Genomic DNA, 26,560 nt, shown 5'->3' with positions numbered 1-26,560 from the left:
TGGCGTGATCATTTACCTTTCATGAAATTTAGAAAAGTTCCTTGAAGCACGCGAAAACTAGAAGAACACGGCAAGTTACAAAAACACGCAAAAGCCTTTGCACTCGAAAACTTCGTATTAAAGGAATTAAACCGACCAATTCAAACGGAAACAATTAAACTAAACGAAACTGGAAAAGTCTTAAATCGCCTAGCAGAGTCTTCTTTAATTCTAAATGGGTTTCTCCCTAGCGAGAAACAAATCCCACACACAACAGAACATGTACCTTTAATTCGTAAGATAGTACTAAAAGGTGACATTAATCTTGAAAAGTAGGTTTAATTGAAGAGTGAAATACCCATGTATGTTAGCAGCTATACAGCTTCAGTACCATCATTAATATGCACTGGTGATGTCCTAGACACAATAAAACCTTCTTCTTAATGACGAACAAATCTACAAGTGTTTCTTACCTAAATGAACCGTCTTCGTTATTTCGTTATGTTGCGCCGATTCCGTATTTTTAAGGGAAGGAAATGTTCAAGGGAACTACAGCTGTAGCACAAACAGCAGTTGAATGTGAACTAAAGAAACGAACATATTCTTATGACAAATTACTAACGTGGTCTTTCCATGTTGCTGGTAGTTTTAGTAGTTGGGTTGCTGACGTCCGCGTTCCGTTATTGCAGACAAGGGTGGTACACATTAACTGCAAAGAACATGTTTTGACAATTGCTGCCACCAACTATAGGAATAAACATACTATATTAAAAGCGCATTGCGTTTCGCTATGGACTTACAAAGATTTTCATGCTTCTGTTAAACGAGAAAATGTATTGCATGAAATTCGGTGTGGTTTATAACAATTGGGTTTGAAAATACCACAATCTGTTGACATTCACTGGTTAAGTAGCTACCGCACAGTTCATACTACACTGGAGAACCGAAGAAACTGGTATAGGCATTGGTACTCAAATACAGAGATTCGTAAAAGGTAGAATACGGCGCTGTGACTGGCAACGCTTATGTAAGACAACAAGTGTCTGGCGAAGTTTGTTAGATCGGTCACTGCTGCTACAATGGCAGGTTATCAAGATGTATTGCCTTTGAACGTGATGTTATTATAGCGCACGATCGGTGGGGCACAGTATCTCCGAGGTAGCAATGAAGTGGGGTTTTCCAAAAGACTATTTCACGACTGTATCCTGAATGTGAGGAACCCGGTAAATCGTCAAATCTCTGACATCGCTGCGGCCTGAAAAAGATGCTGCAAGACCGGCACCAACAACGACTGAAGAGAATCGTTCAACGTGACAGAAGTGCAACCATCCCGCAAATTTTGCCAGATTTCAATGCTGGGCCATCAACAGGTGCCAGCGTGCGTCTGTGTGCTCGTGGAGGCCTACCCGATATTAGGCAGGTGTACCAGTTTCTTTGTGTCTTCAGTGTATGTTCCTGAGCTATTGCACTACGATGGATTGTGAATTTACACACAAGAACGGTACTGAATCAGCAAGTTTGGAAGAGAAATCTGGTTAAAAAGAATGAGTTACAATGTCATTGTAGGATTAGTGATTTTGGACATTACATTAAGCGCTGCCTCAGAAATAAGCAAAGTTTTATAAAAACAACTACCCAAATTTCTAGACTACCTATACTTGTTAATGGAACTGTGGAATATTAACGACATACTGACTGTCTATGTGACTGCAATGAACATAGTGTGGAAAATGAAACACTAAATTAAATTAAAAAGCTTCAAGTAGGCGCAAAAGAAGTTGAAAATGTGCTACTCACGAAGTGCAAGAAACTACGAAAAAATGCAAGAAAGTATCTGAAAAGTATTATTAATGAAACTGAGAAACGGTTCAGTGACAAGGCTGTGAAACTGAGGGCATATTTTGAAAGTTATAAAGTGTTTCAAGAATTCTGTGATAATGATTCTGAAGAAGTGTGCTTGATGGTAGGACTTTAACATGTTGATTCCGTTTTCTGTTCCTTTCAGTTTGTGCTGTTCCTGTTCTTGTATTTTGCTTGTTTGTGTGTGATGTTTTCCCTGTGTTGGTGAAAGCTGGTTGTTTGATCTTTTTTGTTTCTTGGTTTTGTTGTTCAACTTTGTTACTAAATCCTCTTCGAATACATGGTTTGTCACTATTTGTATTATGGTATTAATTTCTTCTTAGTAATTGTCCGTATCTAATGATATTGTGTTTAGTACATGGAGGTTGTATCTAACTCCTTGCTTTTGAGAACTGGGGTGTTATGATGTCTCATTTATAACTTTCTGTTGTTGTCGATTTTTGGTATAAGTCAAATGCGTGTTGGTAGTTTTGAATCTTTATAGTAATGACCAAGAAATTTAAATGCTAATTTTTCTCTTCCTCTATCGTAAAATGTATCTTATCATGAACAGAATCTATGTGTGTGTGTAACTGCTCAATTTTATTACTTGGTTCCACAAGATATCATCAACGTATCTAATCCGGTATAGGATGTTGTACCTAATTGACACTATTCTGTTGAATATAATCTGTTCTGCATGCCATGGCCCTAGGTTATAAATAAGAGCGAAGCGCGTCTGGTGTAGTTCTCTTTAATTAAAGTGCATTAAGCTCAGGATGGATAACCAATGGTAACTGATTTTAGCAGTTGCCGTGCACGATAGCCAAGACGACAGACGTATAAAATACTGTAAAGCTTATCATGTTCGATAAACAGATGGGGGAAAGGCAGCTGATTCATTGGGAGACCTTGTCTACGTGTAATCAACAAACACTGGATTTCGACAAGTACGAACATTTGCTGGAAAAAATAAGGAATCAGTTTGAGAAGAGAGTCATAGATTGTAAATATCAAGAGCCGTCTATGAAAGTGTAGCAAAATATATTCCAGTTGTTTGAACTTAAAACCAATGAAAGCCTTAAAATAGCCTACTATTTATGCTTTCAGGAAGGACTGACAGAACTTTTATAAATAAGTACACGAAAACCATTCAGTATCTCATCCAATCCATGTAGCGTCCTTATTTGAATGCACATATGTATGTGCAAGCGGTTTTTTCCAAGAATGAAAAATCTAAAATCTTTCTTAACAGACGCCCATTTGAGCGGAATTCTGAAAAGGTTGACATCGGATATATCTCCAAAAATCGGTGGACTGTACAAGTAGAAAGATGTTATCTGTCTCATTAACTCTTTTCTTCATTTCATTTCTCTTTGAAACATTTCATATCAGCGACCACATCGCTGCAGAGTGAAAATTTCATTCTAATTATTTTTTTTATGTTTCATTTTAATTTTGTAACATTCTAACGCAAGCACTTATTGGCTGCCTACACATAAAAATTGTGTTTTATTTCCATTGGTTTAGTTTCCTTTATAAAATCTTATCGACATGGCGCACCACAACGATAAAAGTTACAAATGTGGTCTACTTCGAAATTTAATTTGACACACCAATTCACCTAAAAATTTCGTACATTCAAAAAGATGGGCAAAGGCAAACGTAGTTTGTCACAGAAATAAACAGAACAAGAAAGCAGTTATATTATTCACATTCAGTTCTAGAGCACAACCACAACGTCTATTGGTGCGTGGTGGCGGTGACGTACTGTAACGTCATGCTACAAATCGTATCGGGGAACCTATTTTTCAGCCGGTGGACCGCAAAACATAGCCAAATTTGAAACAGAGGTGACACAAGTCACACTTTTGTCAAGACATTTGACTTAGCCCAAGCGATATTCCCCGCACGACGATAAATCTTCAAACTCTATTACAACAAATCGAACTTTGGTTAGTTCTTCAACGAAATATATTGGCGATCAAAAAGTTTCCAAATGAAGGCGTTGCTGCAGTATGCAGGGTGTTTCAGTATGAGTGTGAAAAAATGTAACAGGATACAGAGAATGCTCCACTGAACAATTTGAGGTAGGGAACCTGGGGTCGGAGAAGCTAGGTTAAGGAGATAGGGAATTAAACTTGTCTTCCGCTTTGCCTAGCATTACTGTTTTCCAGATTATTGGCAACTAATATATGTAAACGTTTACATGTACTGTGCTGTTTATTGACATGTACATCATTTGCATTCTTCAAGAAAACAAGAAGGACGAGCGTGATTACTAGGTAGTCTGTCTGGCCGTCTGAATGGGCACCTGTACTTGAGTTTCGTGCAAAGAATTCTGTCTGGATTATTTAAGAATGCAGTCTTGGCTGCTCGTGAGAGGATGTGGATACAGCACAACGACGAACCACCTCACTTCGGTGCGGAAATCAGCAGCCACCTCTGAGGCCCGGTACTTTGGGGAAGGCAGGATTCGGTGTGCAAGAGGCCATAATAAGTTTGCGTTGGTTTGCTCAGTTCTTTTTTAAATTACGTACACTTTACTTGGAAGCACTTGCAAATGAAGTTGACAATAAAGAACAGTTACCAAATCTGACTGTTAAGGCCCAATGTCTAATTAAAAAAAAATTATTAAGCGAGTTGCACTCGCGGCTGAAGGCCTGGATAGCAAATTCTTATGAACCAGTTAAACTTCTCCAAGAGATACTAAAATATTTTTTAACAAACACAGTCATCAAAATTTCACTGTTAGGAGACAATATGTAATTAAAAATTCTTAAGACCAATTGCTCTCATGGCTGAAGCCTTATTGAAGAGAAATTTAAATTATTTGTCGGCTGAAGGCCCCAATAGTAATAACTCAAACAACAATTTGACGCCTGAAGAACAGGATAACAGATTTTGGAGAACGAATTAAACTTCTCTGAGGGATATTTAAAGAACAATTATCAATATTTCAATGTTAAGAAATTTTGTCTAATTAAAATTTCAGAAGGCAGGTTACACTGACGGCTGAAGGCTTTATTAACAAGAAATTCAAACACTCTGTCAGCTGAAGGCCCAAACAGTAATAATTCAAAATTAAAATATTATTTTTAAGATAAAATCATCACAATCTGACCAAGTCAAGGGAGAAGTGGCTCTCGAGGATCGGCCTGTGACGGTCTCTCAACTTCATAAATGATGAGACAGGCAGCCAGGAGTTGTATTCTCTTAACCGGATGGTAACTCAAACTAGTGACAGTTAAAACGCAGACCAACACTCCTGCAAAATCTGCCTAACGTCTGATAACCAATACAACGATGGAATAACCCAGGCAAGGCGGAACCAACGGACAGCACTGCATCTTCAAAATCTGATGTTTAGAACATCTAGAAGCAGAAGGACCACTACGACCAAAGTAGTTCAAAAGAAACAAAATATGTGAACCACAATTTAGGAGGCTGTTGAACTACGTCCCTTACCGGACAGCAGCGGCAAGGCGAGGATAGGTACACTGCCGCGGAAATACGCTAACCTCCAGGGCATGTAAATGGGACGTTAGTGGCCACTAGGCAAGAAAAATACCACTGACTAAACTTCAGCAATAATAACACAAGGATTTCAATGATTAATAATAAGAAGTGGAGTACAGCTAATTATTTTCGCCACTCCACTCATTTATCTTCGTCTCAGCAACCCTGCGAGCTGCAACGCCTGAACAAACATCGTGATCTCAAAATAATGGAGGTTTCAGTACTGGGTAAATGTTCACTCAACTCAAACGTCCATGGTCTGGTGGACAATGATGTTGTGGCCCTCACAACTACAGCCCCTCGATCCAGCAGTACCTGTGTGCCACCATTGGTCCCGGCATGACCGAGCGCTGCTGCTCCATTCCAACCGAATCACCTGACACACGCCCGACCCGGAAAACACTTGACGTCCCTCCAAAGATAGTACCACCATACTAGATATCGACAAACACTACTGCTGCCACTCACAGTCAGACGATGCTAGCAAACCTAGTGGCTCCAGTAAACACAAGAAGAAAACGAGACGCCAGTATCCCTATTACACAATGCCAACATACCAATGGTACCAACGCGAGCCACAACACGGCAGAATCTGAGTCTGTATTTCCTGGTCACTGCATTGGAACGTGGGGTCCTATTCCATTGCCTGAGAGGTCGCCTGACCTGTATCCCCTTGATTAATTCCTAGTGGGATACCTAACGTCACTTGTGTATGAGACCTCAGTGCATACAGAGATGGGATTAGTTGCCAGAATTGTGGCTGTCTGTGATGTGATTCGAAACACACCAGTTATATTTGTGAGGGTGCATAGAAACTTGTTCACTGATGTCATGCTTGCATTGAGGTTGATGGCCGTCAGATTCGTCACATTTAGGAAAATACAGTACAAGTGATGCATTCATTGTGTCAGTGATGTTATTTGCGATTTACTGTAACTAACGCAAATAAAAAAGTCCCCAGTAATGTGAGTTTATTCCTATTAACTCCTAAAGGGGCTCCGGAACGCCCTATACTTGCAATGTTAAAATAACGCTTATAAATTACGTCTTTCCTCACAAAGTATTTGAGGTAGGAAGTTGAATTTTTTACAGATTATTTACTGGAATATGGGCTACAACTTAACACAAGGATTTTACAAAATTTTAGTTCAGTTATTAAAGTAGATTTTTTTTTCAATTGTAATGAAAATTCACAACATTTTTTTGCAATTTTTTATTTATATATTCAAAAATATACAGTTTTTTGGGAAAAGGCTGTGTTAAATTATGCAGAAGGTACTGTGTAACATTTACTGAAAGTTTGAAACAAATATGTTTGGAAGATCCTTAGAAAACATGTAATTAGTATGAGAAAATAAAAGTTTTGGGAATCGAGCGACAAAGATTGGATTAACTTTTTAGTCCATTCCAGGTCCATAGGATGGATTATCTTCATCCTCTACAAACTCCTCCTGAAGCTTCCTCTTGTTCCTCCTCCTGTTTACTCTTGCTTGTATTTCTAGACTCTTTACAGCCCTGTCTGCAGCCCGAAGGCGTTCCTTGTCTAAAGCAAGCATCGCTCGTACCATGTTAGAACCTATCTTCATTCCCATATTTCTAAATACCTTGCACCTTACAATGTTACCATCATTGAAAGTCGCAACAGCATCATACACACCAAAGTGAAGTGTTTCTATTCCAACAAATACAGTCTTGGGGATTCTCGACCATATAACACTATTTACACTTTCATTGGGGTTTTGAGTTTTTCCGTGAATACACTTTTTCAACAGTTCAGTTATTATTATTATTATTATTATTATTATTATTATTATTATTATTATTATTAATAATTATTAATAGTTGGTTAATAATAACACCATTTGACAGCAGTTTAACAGCGCCACAGTGGGTCACGCCCATGTAGAACACATTTCAAAAAAATTTTAAAAATAGTTGTAGTCTTCGGAATTGAATAAATTATATATCTATTAAAAGGTAATAGTCTGCAGATTCAGAAAACGCAAAAAAAGTAAAAATTGAATTTTTCATGATTTTGAGCCTTTCCGGAGCCCCTTAAACTGGATTCTCCGACCTCAGATTCCCTGTATCACATCTTCAGTGGAGCATCATGTTCGCGTAATTTTTGCAAACTCTTACGGAAACGCCCGGTATGACTAACGTAGTGCGACTCCGATGCGGGTACATAAGCACCGACACGTGAGCGAGGGATTAGTGTGGCATTTGTGTCTTTCCAACGTGCGTGCGGTAATTGCTGAAACGTGAAATATGGCGACGTTATTCCCAAACAGGGCTAACGTGCTGTTATTCTCTTCTTGGTTGCCGAAAGGCAAACACCAATAGACATTCATCAGAGAATGAAGGATACTTACGGGACAACGTATATGTCGGAAACCACCGTTGTGGAATCGTGAGACTACTAACGTGTTGGTCTCGATTCGACACGAGACGCTAATCTACCAAGGACGCCAGTTCCGTCTATTAAACCTTTATGGCGTGAATATTTTTATTTTTTGACTTTTACATTTCGAAATTTTTCTGTGGTATTCCAGTAGTTAGGAAATAGGTTTAGTATAAAGAAAAACCAGACCAAATAATATTATTCGAATTTTATTAATTTTTTCAGAAATTGGTTTGAGAGTCCCATCATGTCTTAACGGTACAGACAGAACAAACATTACTTCATCAAAAGTGTTACTCACAGAACCAATATTTTTCTTACATTGACACAAAAAATATTTTACAATGATAACACTTAGAATGAGGTCCTGATTCTATATTACGAATAGCACAGCTTTCACATCTGCCACGATATGCAACCAAATTTGGCCAATGAGCTTTTGAGCTTTTGGATTCGAATACAACAACAATAATAACAAGATCTCCGTAAAACTCTTCTTCATTTATAGGCTGAATCCGTTTCTCCTTTTGCACAATACATAGATTACTCTGGAAAATAATATTTTCAATCACTTTGTTCGATAAAACAGTCAAAAATATATCTATTGCAGAGTCCTTTTGGGAAATGCATTGCTCGATCACTCCCTTGTGGAGTGTAAATTTAGGAAAATCGGTTACACAGTTATGTCTCCTAAGTTTCTGAGAGACTTTTAGATTGCGATTCACAATTTCGGCACTTCTTTTATTTTAGCAGAGGGAGAGCCAGTATTCTCTTTGTGACAAGCAGCTTGCTTTTTGTTATTTCCCTCCTGTTCCCTTGTACAGTGTTGATTTCTTCTTCGTCGTCTGTTAGCTCATTTCCAAAATCACTACTGTCTTCAAAAAGGTACTGACCTTGAATGAATGTTGGCAGACTGCCCATACAATGCAGTTTCAGTTGCTATGGAGCGTTGGAGCTTGGAGCATCGTGAGTTCGTTGTCGAGCAGTGCTTTTGAAACAATGATTCTGTAGTCACAATGCAACGTCTTTTCCCTCAACATTTTAGAGTTGGACGTCGACGTGCAGTGCTGATCGAAATACTGTACTCCGATGGGTTGCAGCGTTTAGAAGTACTGGATCTGTGATGATAAAGAAACCACCTGGTCACGAACCATTCAGTTCGTACTCCGGAAAATGTAGAGCGAGTGAGAACGGCAGTTCTTGCTAGTCCGAAAGGATCTGCTAGACGACGGGCTGTAGCGCTGGGTATTTCACGTCGTTCGCTTCACTGCATCTTACATGATGATCTTAAGTTTCACCCGCACAAGATAATGATCGTCTAGCACGTTAGTGAAGGGGATTTTGTGCAGCACAGAGAATTTTATCGCGTAATGGACGAAATTTTTACGGAAGGTGCATGTGCTGCTGTCTTCATGAGTAATGAAGCACATTTTCATGTAGATTGTTACATCAATGTCCAAAATTGTCGGTACTGGGCGCCGGAGAACCCACATGAATTACACCAAAGACCTCTCTACAGTTTAAAAGTAATATTGTGGTGCTGCATTTCACAGATGATTTTTTTTTTTTGAGGAAGGAACTGCAATTACTGTGACATCAGTGCACTACGTTAAAATACTAAACAACTTTCTTCGTCCAGGATTTGAAAGGGTTTCAAGTAAACAGGAGAGAAATATGGTTTCAGCAGGACAGTGCGATAGCTCACATGGCGACAGCATCCATTGAAGTTGTTCGACAAATGTTCCCAGGACATGTTATTTCGGCATATGGTGATGTTTACTGGCCCCCTCGCTCACCCGATTTGTCGACATGCGACTTCTTTTTGTGGGGATATTTAAAATCAAAAGTCTACATGAACAAGCCTCGCACAATCGATGACCTGAAGAATTCCATTCGTCAGCAAATTGAAGTCGTGCCGATTGAAATGTTGGAGAGAGCCATGAGTAACCTTTGGGAGAGGATCCAAATTTGTATCCAGCAAGAAGGACGTCATCTCATAGACATTAATTTCGAAGATAATTAAAGTATGTATATTTCAAAACTGCATTAAAGAATCTATCACTTAATACTAGCTTATATTATTTATATCAAACCATGTGCCAATCATTCAATAGTGAGAAACATTGGTTTCCTCTGCTCCACCCTGTATATTCCACATGACTATTTACATTGTTGTTGGATGTGAGTAGCACAGCAGATGACAAATCGGATCGTATGTATACACCCATTCCACCCGATCTTCGATTACGTCTGTTGTGTCTTACAAGGGAACCTCCCCATCGCACCCCCCTCAGATTTAGTTATAAGTTGGCACAGTGGATAGGCCTTGAAAAACTGAACACAGATCAATCGAGAAAACAGGAAGAAGTTGTGTGGAACTATGAAAAAAATGAGCGAAATATACAAACTGAGTAGTCCATGCGCAAGATAGGGAACATCAACGAGAGCGTGAGCTCAGGAGCGCTGTGGTCCCTTGGTTAGCGTGAGTAGCTACGGAACGAAAGATCCTTGGTACAAGTCTTCCTTCGAGTGAAAAGTTTAATTTTTTTTTTCAGACAATTATTATCTGTCCGTCCGTCCGATGCGAGGTAACCGTAGTACCGGGCAAGGTAGAAGAATCTTTTTACCAATTCGCCAAGTGTACAAGTGAGGTGGGTCGACAACATATTCCTACCATGTGACGCACATGCCGTCACCAGTGTCGTATAGAATATATCACACGTGTTTTCCTGTGGAGGAATCGGTTGACCTATGACCTTGGGAATCAAATGTTTTCGGTTCCCATTGGAGAGGCACGTCCTTTCGTCTACTAATCGCACGGTTTTGCGCTGCGGTCGCAAAACACAGGCACTAAACTTATTACAGTGAACAGAGACGTCAATGAACGAACGGATGGATCTTAACATTGCGAAAATAAAGAAAGTAAACTTTTCACTCGAGGGAAGAATTGAACCAAGGACCTCTCGGCTCACGCTAACCACTGGACCAAAGCGCTCCTGAGCTCACATTATCTTTGATGTTTCCTATCTTGCGCATGGACTACCCAGTTTGTATATTTTGCTTATTTTTTCATAGTTCCACACTGCTTCTTCCTGTTTTCTCGATTGATCTGTGTTCAGTTTTTCAAGGCCTATCCACTGTGCCAACTTATAACTAAATCTGAGGGGGGTGCGATGGGGAGGTTCCCTTGTTAGAAATATGTAGTCGTCTAGATTTACCGAACTTGTGGGGATACTTCGTTTGAACCATGTCTCCGGCAGAAGTACTGCATCGATGCGAATGGCCTGAAATATGTGATGGAACTTGTCGAGATAAGCTGGGAGATCCCGCATGGTATGTGTGCGATAGTGGACTCGGGTGCAGAACTGCCAAGGGTGCTTCTACTGGACACCAGCGACATTGGGCAGCGAGGGTGGGGGAACAATGCATGGCTTTGCTCTGCGTGGTAGGAGAGCACGGGTTCCTGGAAGCAGAGCCGACTGGTATATCCAGGGAGAGGGAAGGATTCTAGCCATGGCAGCAGGATTTGAGACCGTTCGTTAAAAAGTCGACTGGTGTCAGGACCTGATGCTGTTAATGGTTCTAACGAAAGCTGACAACAGTAGAGTGATGATAAATTATTACATAGAAATGAAAGTACGTCAGTAAAGTAATCTTCTGGCTACAGCCTTATCAGCATACCGAAGCAATATTGAAATAACGATCCATAATGGTAATGGAAGTATGAAAATTTATCACAGAATTTGTAATCAGTACATAAAGTAAACCCAAGCATGCAAGTGATAATAACGGGCAGGTGTTTCGAGGAAAGTATTACAAAATAAATTGTTTCTTTACAGAATATAGACGTAAAAGTAAACACACAAAGCAGGGGCAGCAAAGAGTTGACATGTCATTTAGCTTCTAGAGCGCGGGCTTTCGAATTCATCTGCCTTGCAGACTGATCTTTTCCCATTTCCGGTCTTCATCATTATCCTGCCATCGTTTAACCAAACGTTCTGTAACCCAAATCTCGGGACCGCACTGTTAAACATCTTTAGCTCTTTTCAGAGGTGGGATGCACACGTTTTGTCAGACTTGGCTTCGTGAGATACTTTTTCGCTCTGAAGATGTCACTTCTTTTGCTGTACGACACAAACTACATTATTATGGGTCTAGGTTTTGAAGATAGCGGCACCTTACGTCCTACTCTAAGACTTCTCTCTACGTCCTCCAGTGTCACCTGCAGTCCAAGCTTCTCTCGGGCAAGTGAAAGGGTGCTTTCTGAATAATTAATAGAATGTGCCTCATACGTTTAATTAATGCTAAATGACATTATATTTCCTCTGTATAAATAAACCTGCAAAGTAAGGAGGAAAGGTCATAATTTAATGTAAGAATGTTCATATAACGAATGTTCGAGAGAAATCTTTATACATCGGAACTTTATAAAAGATACTCTGTAAAGCAAGTTGAAGGCAGTTGAAGGCAGTCCTTTGACAGTTTAAAAGGACGAGTTGCGTTCCTGTTCTCTCTCTCTCGTTTGTATTGATTGCTGTCTCATAACATGTAAGTGACAATCCCGTATGTGTAACTTTTGGTTAAATAATTACGTTGATTTGAGAGGCACCCACATGCCTTGCTCATACTGTGGCATCAAGCAGTCAGGCCTGCAAGATGAGTGGTCTGCCAAGCGAGTGGATTCATTCTTATTTATCGAGTAACATGAACTCTCGTACTCACAATTAAGTTTCAAATTATCCTCCTGTACGAATAATACGCAACGGAAACACGCATCTGACTATCAGTAATTTATAGAACTCTGACTGTACACTACGCACTGGCAATACCACATTTTCTTTCTTTTTTTTATTTAACGGCTTTTGTCTACACGTGGCCACCGCACTGAATATGAATGGCACACACATCATAAATTCGGGACATTATGGCAACATACAATTCAATGGAAAAGTCCACCAATCTTTTTCCTTTCACTATCTTATTTATTCCGATAAATTCTCTAACCTAAACACACAAATTCTATAACCTACAACAATAACACATGATAAATTCCGCCCAGTGGGCAGGACTTTACATTGGTGAATCTCTATATTATGGCCTCGTAATTATTTTAACGCTACAGTGCACTTTCTGGATAGGATGGTGGATCTTTTATTATTTCTCACCCTTCGACTCTCACAATCATCATCACGAAACTTTCCTCCAGACCGAGCGGTACAGAAGGAACAAGCATAACCCACTAATCTTTTGAAACTACCTCGCTACACTCCCATGCAAACCACACATACCCAAATTACATGACATACACCACACTACAATATGAAATACAAGACAGTGAATAGTCACAACATTATCACTTTCAGCTTTCCCACTTCAATTAATATTTATCCCAGTTTCACACGACACTGCCCCACTTTGTAATTCTACTTTCCTACTATGAACTCTGGAGATATATGCACGTCTTCCTGTGCAATGCAAGCCATGTGGCGTTGCTGGATAGACGGCCGACTCACCTTGCTTCTCTCTCAGAGTTTGAATCTAGCGTCACACGGAATCATATCACGCAAAGTAATATTAAGAACTTACTCATCACACACGCGAGTCCTCAACTGATACCATGGACGAGTACTTCTCTTTATCTTTTGTCTCATACACAGTCTGAGACTCACACAGTACTCACCACGTGGAAGTACTCGTCTCTAATTTCAAGTCCTGCACACGCCATTTCTTAAATATTTCAACTTATGGTACACACGCTATTTCTTAAATATTTCAACTTATTGTACACACACTGGTGATTCAGCTTAACTTAAGCACACGGAAGTATTTCAACTTATTGCTACACGTGGTTTCATTGTGACCGTTGGTCACTTCCGAAGGTTACTACAAACCCATTAATATTACCTGCCTGACATTTAATTCTCCCCACAAAAGTTCCTGAAATAGAGAAATTATTATTTCAAACTACTCTTAAATATTCCACAAGCATACCATGACTCCACTCTTTCGTCATTACGGAGCACAACTAAAACAGGTCATAGCAGCACAAGATCCAGCGGCAGAGTGCTGAAACATGGCCGTTCTCGAGGTCCTCTCACACCTCTGTCGAAGTGGGGGAGCACCTTACTACCCTATTGGTCAGCCACATTTCAGGCGCTCAAAGCTCAGGTAAATTTCATCTCTTTGGTCCCACCAAAGGTGGCCAAAGGATCGACTCAAAGATGATCATATATTCACATTCACTATCTGTGGTTAGCAGGCGACCATACATTCATTCATTTCAAAAGATCTCACCAAACTGGACGTAGGGATTTACTTTGTGGGAGTGCACATGTGATCAATTAAATAAATAGTCATTCTTTCCCACACTGGTATCCGGCTTCGCTGTATTAATTGAAATTGAGTTATTTTACAAAAAAAAGTGTTGTTCTGACAAAAATAATGAAGTATGTTGTACCTATTTTCAATGTCGGGCGGTACTGTACCCTTTCACCACCGGCTACCCATGCAGAAAAAAATGGCACGGTACTATCCTTGCAATGCGAGGGTAGTTCCGAAATATTTTTTTAAGAAATCTGTATTAGAACAAACATAGCAAGTCATCAAAATAACCAGGAGGAGACCTTAGCCCCTGGTGACCTCAAATTGACGACCAAATGTCGTTACTTTACCAAATTATTGACGCAGTTGTTGCATTATTGTACTCTCCACAATCCGGAGTAACGTACACATACAAATTTACAACAATCCACATGACAAATAATACATTACATCATACAAATAAAAAATAATGGTGAGATAAAAATTTGCTTAGTTACTGGGATCTTCGTTATTTTTATGAGTAATCCAAACTTCACTAATTCTATGACCAAAAAAAAAATGCTAATTGTACTCATGAGATTTTAAATAGGTCACCGTCCAAACACAGAGCAAGTAATCTGACATTCATAAATTGCGGGGTAAAAACCTTTGCACAGCAAAGTCTAAATACAAAACAAAACCAACAAAAGAAAAACAATGTGTACACCAGTTACATGTAGAATGTCAGGCTCCATACCATTACTCTAAAATATACATCAAACGTACAGAGAAATAAAACTGAGAAGAAAAACAATGAAATATACCACAAGTTACATACTGGTTACGTAATATAGTTCATCTAAGACATCATGTCATACCTAATTAACTATCATCACTTAAGCAATTGCCACAACTACTCGACTGTGAGTTTAACCTTATCCTTGTCGACCAGTACAAATACCTGCTGCTGAGCTAGTCAGTCCATCAACTTGGATCAATACACGCAGTAAATAGTTTAGCAATAAGTGCTTGAATCCCCCAGTAGCTCTCGTATCTTACTTTACTGCTCATTTCTCTATTGTTACACACTTAGACGACAAGAACTTGCATTTCGACTAGCCTTCGTTACACTTTAATGTGAAATATCACCTCTGTGATAATGAAAATAAGTGGCTTCAGTCAACACACCAACAAGATCAATACCATCCACGACATCAAAATGCATCAGTTAATTCCGATATTTGTTGTGCAATGCAAATTCTTGTCCCCTGTGTCAACCTTACTGACCAATGCAACAAGAGCTGCTACGTTAGTATTACGCCACTGCCTAATAATTAAAGCATCATTGTACCAAGTATTCTAATAAACATGCTACATGAACTGGTAGCCCAGAACAAACAAACAAAAAAAAACTAACTATTCTAAACACAAATGTTAATGAAATACAATTACACTTGCTGTCCCTTCAGGAATGAAACATATAAAAAACAGCAAATAAACAATGTTTTCAGCCTTCAGTTGCAACTGAAGGCTGAAAACATTGTTTATTTGCTGTACATTTCACAGTTGCTGACACGCTGCAATATGTTAAAGATTTGTAAATATAAAAAACAACATTTACACAATTACAAATACATTATTCCCTATCTTGCGAGTCACACGGAAACATTTCATTCTGTGATTTTCTTGGGGTCAAAAAAGTTGCTGACAGGTTCCCTAGAAATACTGTCTCGGTGTCAAAGCTCTCCCATGGTTACCCGGATGAAAGTCTTTAAGTCACTCAAATCGGCATTTTGAACACGCACTGAACAGTAAACTGTGTCTCACATTAAACACAAATTTCATAGTGACACTCAGTGTACCATCCACACGAATCTGGTCGTCCAGAAATGGCCCTACAACTACTATTACCCACGGTTCTGTCCTTTGAGTTCATGGTGTAATTAAAAGTCGTAAGTTCCAACAAACAGCACTTATTCCCGCACCAATTCAAGAAATGTCTCCTACTACAGACGCAAATGTCAATGTCCCACTCTAGTTTCTTGCGTTCATACAATAATTAGTCACCAAACGACAACTGTCCTCTTCAAGAATACCAAGCGTCCCACATGCAATTCACAAAGCACACTTAACAAGTCACTGCCAAAAGTTTATGGATCCCACCGTTCAGTGGTCAAGACAAAACAAAACAATCGTCCTGTCTGCTAAAGACAAAATCTTTTTCATCACTCACAACACGGAAACACCAGTCCTTCACTTTCCACCTTATGGAGACATACGAGCTGTCATCTTGTTACACAGCTCCACAGTCCAGTACTAGTTAATAGCTGCTGGTAAAAAATGCCCGCCGGACTCTGCGCCGCGTCGTTCATTCTGCCGTGGCACCACCGTTGAGCAGAAGAAACCACCCGCTGTTGCCTCCGTGGGATACTTTCCCCTGTCGTAAGGGTGGCGGAACTTATGAATGGCCAGTGGTACGTGCGTGTCGCCCCAGGCCGTTGACCTGCTGTAGCGGGCGCGTGGACTGTATCCCGACTGGCAGTGGAGTGGGGAGTGCCGCGGCTCTGTCGCCCGTCGCCATGGCGACGTCAGCTCGGCCCGCTAGCGGTATGGGCGTTACGACACCCAATCAGTCAGACCCTTCCGTGCATCTCGCAACATTACAGACAAAAGGATATATTTAAATACGCATTGATTACATGTATGATCTATTAGATACATTGGTAATAAAAGAACCTTTGTTCTAAAAAGAATATAAAATCATACCCCCTAGTTTTCTACACATACAACATCAACATTTATCCCTTTTCTATATACAGCCCACACTTGTGCTATTGATTGTACCTGTCGTCCCTCATACAAAACATGGAAGTGTAAAAAAAACAAAAGGAATAATAAACAATCTATACAACTCATAATTACAATATAAAATAGTAGACCACTCTAACATCCTATCACAGTGAAAATATTAGAAACTGTTTATTCTAAAACTACAATACACAGTGAACTTTTGTGTTTGTGACAGACTGAAATTAATACCACTTGAAAGTGTTCTAACAAAAAAATAAGAAATGATCTACACAGCTCACAAGTTCCTACCACATATTATTAACTAGTAAACTACTTTAACATACTAAGACAATAAACATTTTAGAAACTGATGACTCTAAATCTACAACATACAATGCACCTTTGTGCTTGTGACAGACTGAAATTCGTATCTCTTTATATATTTTACCTTTATTATATACAACAACATTTCTAGGACATGTATGAACTATCCACTTGATGTCAGATCCTGACCTGCCATCGAGGTTCATCCAAATCAAACAATACACGATAATGTTTTAGTTACAGATCGGTAGCATCCCCTTTACAGGAGTGTGCGCATTGATCACACTACTCTACGACTCTCACTCACCACACATCACATTTTCCTTCTCATTCAATCCATTAATACACTAACAGAATAGGTCTAGAAGTCAGCTAACCTTAACACCACCACACTCACGACAACGTACCATACCTTTGCTCCCTTATACTCAACCACATAACACATGAAGCTGTTTCGGAGATAGCTTTCCAGTCTCCAAATTCGTCCTTTCACTCTGGCACCTCTCTCCATCGGCTTACCTCTGCATTCACTTTACCGATTATTCATCCTGCTAAATATCAACTTAGAATTGCGACATTTCATCTAAGAATAAAAAATACACAGATTATTCATTCTGCAAAATAACTGTACACATTCTTGGTACCGTTTTGATTAGTTATACTGGTACTAGGCTTCAACAACAACAACAACAACAAAAATTATTTTTTTTCATATAGCAAATGTTATGGTAAGAATTAGATTTACACTTATACTACATCTTACGTCAGTATCCCACAACGTTCACCATCTGGATCTCATACTCCCTTTATGTCCCTTCACGTTGTGCAGTCGTCATCTCTGCATTCGTATTTCGGCTCTCCGTCCGTCCATTACTCCATCATTTCCTGGTCTTCCTTCGCCATTCGCATCAATCTCGATTGCAGCATATACAGGCCTCTCTGTAACATACATCTAAGACATCTCCACATTATTCAATTCTACTCACGTTTATTTACCACTGTTTCATCACGTCGAATCTCTCTTTATTAATCACACTGCTTCACGTCGCTTCTCTCCTTAAGTATCACCTTTATCAACTACTATTTATCACGTCGCTTCTCTCACTATCTACCATCTTTATCCTCTCATTACTCATCACGTCTTTTCTGCTAAATCCTTATTCATATGACAAAAAATACGTACATACACCACTCTGTCGACTCCTGTTCATGACTCATTCGACCAGTCTATTCCGTCATACTTCCTGACATCCCACCTGAAAATTCTTATGTTCGATTTGACCCTGCACAACGTTACACACCAAAAATAAATACACTGACTATCTACCATAACATGCCTACTTTCGATCTATCCTTAACTTTTCCATAATTTGATGTTAGAAATGTGATGAAGCCCACGCGATTGTTTTCCCTTGATCGTTTCAATCAGTACAGCATTTTCATGGACAATCCGCCTCACTCTAAATGGTTCACTGTGCACAGTAGATAATTCGCTAGTTAGGAATCTGTGCTTACATGAAAATTAAATGTGTGAAGAGAATATACAAGCTGGGAGAAAGGGGCAGCCCAAGTGTTAGAAACTTAGGTGCTAGTGACCTCTTTCCCTAACACCAGATTTCGAACAACCATACACAGCACTTAATATATCTGTCACTATGACAATGACATACTATAGATCAGATGGCATCTAATTTAAAAACTTCGATCACATTACTGATGTTACCTGTAACAGCAGTATAAACGTACCCTATTCCATACAGATCACAATGTTGACTTTCTACATTACGTGTTAAGTACCTGCAATAGTCAAATCGCATTAATTAAACTGGACTCACTGGCACTATTACATAACATTTTTTTAGCAACTGATTTTTTTTTGAGGAAACAGTCCTTTTACTTTAGTGTTACAAATAAAAATTTGCAAATTTTGCTCTGAGAGACCAGCCTAACAGATTCCATTACTGGTGTTTTATTCTCTAATCAGACGTATGGTATTTGCATTCCTTCATATCAGTAGAGTATGTCTGCTACATAGACAATTTTCAGTGCCAGCGGCATGTGTTTTAAGGCAAGATGCTAAGGGCTGATATGTTAGATTAGTTTCTCCTATCCTTCAATACATTTTGACAAGAATGAAATGCCAGGATTCCATGCTTTCCTGTCATTCTGATAGCTTTTGCTGTTCCTATCCTCAACACAATCTGAGCTATGAGTCGTGTCTCCGTTCACGATATTGCTCTCATTACCCAAGTCGTGTAACAAGTGCTGAAATGACGCAGAATCGTCTAAGCCTCTGCCTGCTATCGCTATATCTTTGCGAAATTTCACTGGCAACTTCGTTATACAGATCCTAATGAACTCCCCAGGTTCGTATGGCACATCCAAATACCTATTTCGTCTCAGCATTTCCTGATAGCACGCCACTGGATCTCTTATACCACCTTCGTTACAATTTGGCATCATCAATATGCTTTGCGTAACCTGGTCCTGCTTACTTTTCGTCCAGAATTCATTTAAATAGCTACTACAGTCTTTAATAACTTCCTTCATTTTCGCTCTAGCCTCATCCCTCAAATGGTTACACACAAACTTCATTTTGAGGAGCGGTCCCCACGATGAAGGTAATGAATCTTGAAATAGAGACAGCCTTGGACTATACCCAGTTGGGTTTGCCACCTGTTTTATCCGACACAACCGTTCTTCTAACTCTCTGAGTTCGTCTTCCTCTTTCTGCCTATTTTCGTTTTTTGAATTTATCTCACTCTCCCTCTGCAATCTACCTGCTGGTGTGTCACCTTCGCTACTGCACGCTAATTGCAACTGTGCTAGTTCTTCCTTATGTTTCCTACTTATTTCTAATTGCGGCTCTTTAAGCTGTAATAGTGATTGTATCTCCCCCTGGTTGGCATAAACTTCTCGCTTCGTACTGTCAGGGCCTGTCTCGCCTCTTATACTGATCTTTCCTACATCTGCACTAATCGTATTCATTCTGACCATTACCTCTTTGATTCGCTCATCTGCCAACACGTCCCTACGCTCAGTAGTATCACTCTCTATTGCAAATACTTGTACCTCCAAAATATTTGCTTTTTCTTTCACGGCGTCACATACTTGCTTCAATGCACCCAGATTCTTCTCCCCCTCATCTAACCGATTATTAACTGCGGGCAGACGCTCATCGATAAATGAGTGTAGCTTCCTCATTGCCTCTTTATTTCCCTTATCCAAAGCCATCATACTTTCCTTACTACCATTATTCATCGCTTCCCATCTTTCCTTATTATCTCTATCCATCGCATCCAATATTTCCTTAAACTCCCTATCTCTCTCCTTAGCCTCCCTATCTCTCTCCTTAGTCTCCCTATCTCTCTCTTTATTATCTCTATCCATCCTCTGTAAAAACTGCAGTAGCACATTGTCATTTGCTACTTTCGACGCGCTCACCTCGTTCGCCTGTGAAACCGTAGCTTTGCTAAGGGTAGCTGCGCTTTCACTGAATACCTGACCTAGTCCCGGCTCGCCCGCGTCGTCGGGAAAGGCCCCCAATTGTGAACAATGTCCGCCGCTCAAAGGATCACCTTGCAGCGGTCCACTGAACAATTCAGTCCCTTTCGAGTGTTTGCCGTCCCCGCTCATTAACCGATGGTCAACAGCTACTTCCTGCTGCACTGCTACGTTCACCGCAGAACCGCTATTCCCCATGGTGGCTACACTTTTCGACTGCGACCTAGTTACTACGGACATTACGCAAAAAAAAATTATACCACGATCTTCCAGCCTAGGACGATATAGCAAATAATTACATAAAAAATAAAAGATCCTCACCAATCGCGAAAGAATTTGCAAACAAACAAAAAAAATTTTTTACTTCTTAGTGCTATCGCAATATATTCCATCAAAAAATAAAAAAAATCTTAACAGCAAACCCTAACAGCAAAATATCCTGGCAGGGTCGAAATTATGAGAGGCACCCACATGCCTTGCTCATACTGTGGCATCAAGCAGTCAGGCCTGCAAGATGAGTGGTCTGCCAAGCGAGTGGATTCATTCTTATTTATCGAGTAACATGAACTCTCGTACTCACAATTAAGTTTCAAATTATCCTCCTGTATGAATAATACGCAACGGAAACACGCATCTGACTATCAGTAATTTATAGAACTCTGACTGTACACTACGCACTGGCAATACCACATTTTCTTTCTTTTTTTTATTTAACGGCTTTTGTCTACACGTGGCCACCGCACTGAATATGAATGGCACACACATCATAAATTCGGGACATTATGGCAACATACAATTCAATGGAAAAGTCCACCAATCTTTTTCCTTTCACTATCTTATTTATTCCGATAAATTCTCTAACCTAAACACACAAATTCTATAACCTACAACAATAACACATGATAAATTCCGCCCAGTGGGCAGGACTTTACATTGGTGAATCTCTATATTATGGCCTCGTAATTATTTTAACGCTACAGTGCACTTTCTGGATAGGATGGTGGATCTTTTATTATTTCTCACCCTTCGACTCTCACAATCATCATCACGAAACTTTCCTCCAGACCGAGCGGTACAGAAGGAACAAGCATAACCCACTAATCTTTTGAAACTACCTCGCTACACTCCCATGCAAACCACACATACCCAAATTACATGACATACACCACACTACAATATGAAATACAAGACAGTGAATAGTCACAACATTATCACTTTCAGCTTTCCCACTTCAATTAATATTTATCCCAGTTTCACACGACACTGCCCCACTTTGTAATTCTACTTTCCTACTATGAACTCTGGAGATATATGCACGTCTTCCTGTGCAATGCAAGCCATGTGGCGTTGCTGGATAGACGGCCGACTCACCTTGCTTCTCTCTCAGAGTTTGAATCTAGCGTCACACGGAATCATATCACGCAAAGTAATATTAAGAACTTACTCATCACACACGCGAGTCCTCAACTGATACCATGGACGAGTACTTCTCTTTATCTTTTGTCTCATACACAGTCTGAGACTCACACAGTACTCACCACGTGGAAGTACTCATCTCTAATTTCAAGTCCTGCACACGCCATTTCTTAAATATTTCAACTTATGGTACACACGCTATTTCTTAAATATTTCAACTTATTGTACACACACTGGTGATTCAGCTTAACTTAAGCACACGGAAGTATTTCAACTTATTGCTACACGTGGTTTCATTGTGACCGTTGGTCACTTCCGAAGGTTACTACAAACCCATTAATATTACCTGCCTGACATTTAATTCTCCCCACAAAAGTTCCTGAAATAGAGAAATTATTATTTCAAACTACTCTTAAATATTCCACAAGCATACCATGACTCCACTCTTTCGTCATTACGGAGCACAACTAAAACAGGTCATAGCAGCACAAGATCCAGCGGCAGAGTGCTGAAACATGGCCGTTCTCGAGGTCCTCTCACACCTCTGTCGAAGTGGGGGAGCACCTTACTACCCTATTGGTCAGCCACATTTCAGGCGCTCAAAGCTCAGGTAAATTTCATCTCTTTGGTCCCACCAAAGGTGGCCAAAGGATCGACTCAAAGATGATCATATATTCACATTCACTATCTGTGGTTAGCAGGCGACCATACATTCATTCATTTCAAAAGATCTCACCAAACTGGACGTAGGGATTTACTTTGTGGGAGTGCACATGTGATCAATTAAGTAAATAGTCATTTTTTCCGACACTGGTATCCGGCTTCGCTGTATTAATTGAAATTGAGTTATTTTACAAAAAAAAGTGTTGTTCTGACAAAAATAATGAAGTATGTTGTACCTATTTTCAATGTCGGGCGGTACTGTACCCTTTCAAATTTAATGGTAACAGTTTCGTTTGAATCAAGCAACCTACTTTCCTCTTGCATTAATGGTTCAAATGGCTCTAAGCACTATGCGACTTAACTCCTGAGGCCATCATTCCCCTAGAACTTGTAACTACTTAAACCTAACTAACCTAAGGACATCACACAGATCCATGCCCGAGGCAGGATTCGAATCTGCGACCTTAACGATCGCGCGGCTCAAGACTGTAGCGGCTAGAACAGCTCGGCCACTCCGGCCGGCGCTCTTGCATTAATGCCATATCTCAATTTATTATGTTGCGTTTTAGAACTTTTGCAGACTGCAGCGAAAGGTAGTTGCCGACGAATTGTTTGGTGGCAACAGCTGAACGCTACTAATGTTCATTCGGTATTTACTTTGCCAGAATTTTATTTCAGCCTCCTTGAGTGTTCTTTCACTGATCCTTTCTATCAGTATCCGGGCAATGCAATTATGGGAAGTGCGTAATGTTGAGATCGGTCATTGGCCTCTGACGATGACGTCAGTAATGTTCTCGTCGGTATGATGAGAATTTGATGTTGGACGATGGAATGGAAATCAATTAACAAGCACGTAAAATTTTATATGTAACTTCTTATCATTTCAGAAGCTTTGCCAATGGCAGACGTGATTGAAAGTTCCATAATATTACTTAATAACTGCATAATAATAAGTAAATGTAGTAAATTGCTTTTGGAGAATTAAACTACCTTCAATCGGGAATATTTGAAGAAGATATCATAAGTTAAGTTTTAGTAATATTGTAAAAGGTTGATCACTAATTCGTCTGTATTGTCTTTCTTGTTCTCACGAATCGTGAACAGTCTGGGATTATTGCGTCTCTGATACTGTTTAAGTTGGTAAGATTTCTAAGTTAGTTTTTGTTCGAGCATTCGTGCTCTGTCCACAGTTTCTTGTATGGACCTGTTCAGAGCACGGACGTCGCTCGTACTGTACTGTACTTCGGCCGTCACTGCTGCAGTGGATGCGCCCGTAGTTGTGACCCGTGTAACGAGCCAGAGCGCGTCTTGCGACTGGGCCGCAGCACTCAGCTTTTACGAGCGCTGCGACGTCTGGGATGACGAGAGGGGGAGGCGCAGCTACCGGTGTCCGGTTCCTCCGGACTGACCGTTGGCGATGCTGCGCGTTTCTCGACGGTTATCCATTTAAATGCACTACCCTGGTACATATTTTCAGAATGAAAAACTGTTGTGACACTATCCGCTGGCCACCCGCTTCTCATAGTACACACAACAGCCTAACTGATTAACAACACTTCCAATATTTAGATTAACTTGCTAGACAAACTAGCTCAAGTAACTCACTCACCGTCATAAAAAAGAAATGCTGTACTTGCCTAATATTGTACAGGGCCCTCGCGAATATGCATAATTACCACAACACGATGTGGCATTGACTCGACTACTCTTTGAAGTAGTGCTGGAGGGAACTTACGCCATGAATCCATCAGGTCTATCCATAAATCCGTGAGAGGGGTTGAGATGTATGAAAAACAGGCTGCAAGGCATCCCAAATATGCTCATAAATGTTCATGTTTGGGATGCTTGGTGGCCGGTGGAAGTGCTTAAAAGCAGAAGAATGTTTCTGGAGTCACTCTGTATCAATTCTGGATGTGTGAGGTCTTGCATTGTCCTGCTGGAATTTCCCAAGTCCGTCAGAATTCACAGCAGATATGAATTGATGCAGGTGATCAGACAGGATGCATGCGTAAGTGTCACCTGTCAGACTCGTATCTAGACGTATCGGGTGTCCCCCTGTCACTCCAACTGCACACGCCCCACACCATTACAGATCCTTCACCAGCTTGAACATACCCCTGCTGAAATGTAGTGTCCATGGATTCATGAGGTTATCTCCATACCCGTACATATCCATCCCTTCGATACTATTTGAAACGAAAGTCGTCCGAGCAGATAACATGTGTCCACTCATCAACAGTCCAACGTCGATGTTGCCGGACCCAGGCGAGGCGTAAGGCTTTGTGTCGTGCAGTCATCAAGGGTACACGAGTGGGCCTTCGGCACCGTAAGCCCGTGTCGTTGATATTTCGTTGAATGGTTCCTACAGTGACACTTGTTGATAGCCCAGCTATTTCCGGAAGAGTTGCACTTCTGTCACGTTGAACGATTTTCTTGAGTCATCGTTAGTCCTGTTCTTGCAGGATCTTCCTCCGGCCGCGGTGATGTCGGACATTTGATATTTTACCGGATTCCTGATATTCACGGTACTCTCATGAGATGGTCGTAAGGGAAAATCATCACTTCATCGCTACCTTGGGGATGCTGTATCCCATCGCTCGTGCGCCGACTATAACACTACGTTTCAACTCACTTTGTTTTGTTGATGTCATTTTGTTCGTCATTGTTCGTTCTATTTGTTGGGGGCGGACGTTCCATGACGCTTATTTAAGTTCATCGTCGTTCCATTAACCCTAGCATTACCAACGGGGGGGGGGGGGGGGGGGGCTCGTAGGCCCACTGACTCAGTTTTTCTATGTTGTATCCACACCCTTTGATATATGAACTTGAAAGCAAAGGTAATTGTTCGTTATTGAATGTACTATTGAGTCATTACAGAATTTCGGAATAAAAATGTAATTAAAATTCATTTACTTGATTTAATTCTCTGTGGGCCTTAGAAGCCCACCCGTTGGTAATAGCAAGGAAAGATTTACGAGGTTGAGTCTCTCGTTTCAAATTCTTACCATGAAACGAATTTTGGCATTGTTGCCTTCAGACATATTATTATGAAGCGGACCATTGTTATTTTCAGTGTTTCTGCTGCTGTTGAACCAGCAACATGAGTAGACATCGTTTACGTGATAGTTCCATTGAAAGAGTGCTAGAAGAAGTTTTGAACGAATCAGATTTAGAGGAAAGTGAAGTGGATGATGATGTGGAAGAAATTAGAACTGATTCATCGTCTGAGAATGAAGATGAGGTTGAAGCCAATCCACCAGATGATAATGATACGGAATGTGATAAATTCATTGCAAAAAGTGGACGAGAGTATATTACGAAGCCATCTCGACAATATCGGCGTTCTGTACAAAATATAGTGCGAGAAAGAATGGGGCTAGGACAACAAGGAAGAATTGCGTCTCCGAAAGAGGCTATAGAGCTCTTTTTTATACCTCAAATTATGAATCTAATAAAACTACACTCAAATGAAGAGGCTTCTCGACTAGGTATTCAGCACACAGATAAAGATGAGTTACTTTGTTATATAGGACTCTTGCTAATCATGGGTTCAAATCATGACAATAAGATACCTGTCCAAGATTTATGGTCTTTGCTTCAGGGCCGACAAGTGTACTATGGATCAATGAGTCGGACCCGATTTTTCGAATTGACTAAAATATTGAGGTTTGATGATAAGAACACAAGAGAAATTCGTCGCCAGACTGACAAGTTTGCTCCAATGAGGGAAATTTTTGAAAGCTTCAATTCTTCACTTCCATTGTATTTCATTCCTGGTCTACATACAACAGTGGATGAGATGTTGTCTTTGTTCCGTGGTCGCTG

The sequence above is a fragment of the Schistocerca cancellata genome, chromosome 1 (assembly GCF_023864275.1).
Source record: "Schistocerca cancellata isolate TAMUIC-IGC-003103 chromosome 1, iqSchCanc2.1, whole genome shotgun sequence".
NCBI classification, from domain to species: domain Eukaryota; kingdom Metazoa; phylum Arthropoda; class Insecta; order Orthoptera; family Acrididae; genus Schistocerca; species Schistocerca cancellata.
The sequence above is the reverse complement of the archived record's forward strand: the minus strand, read 5'-3'. Positions refer to the sequence as shown.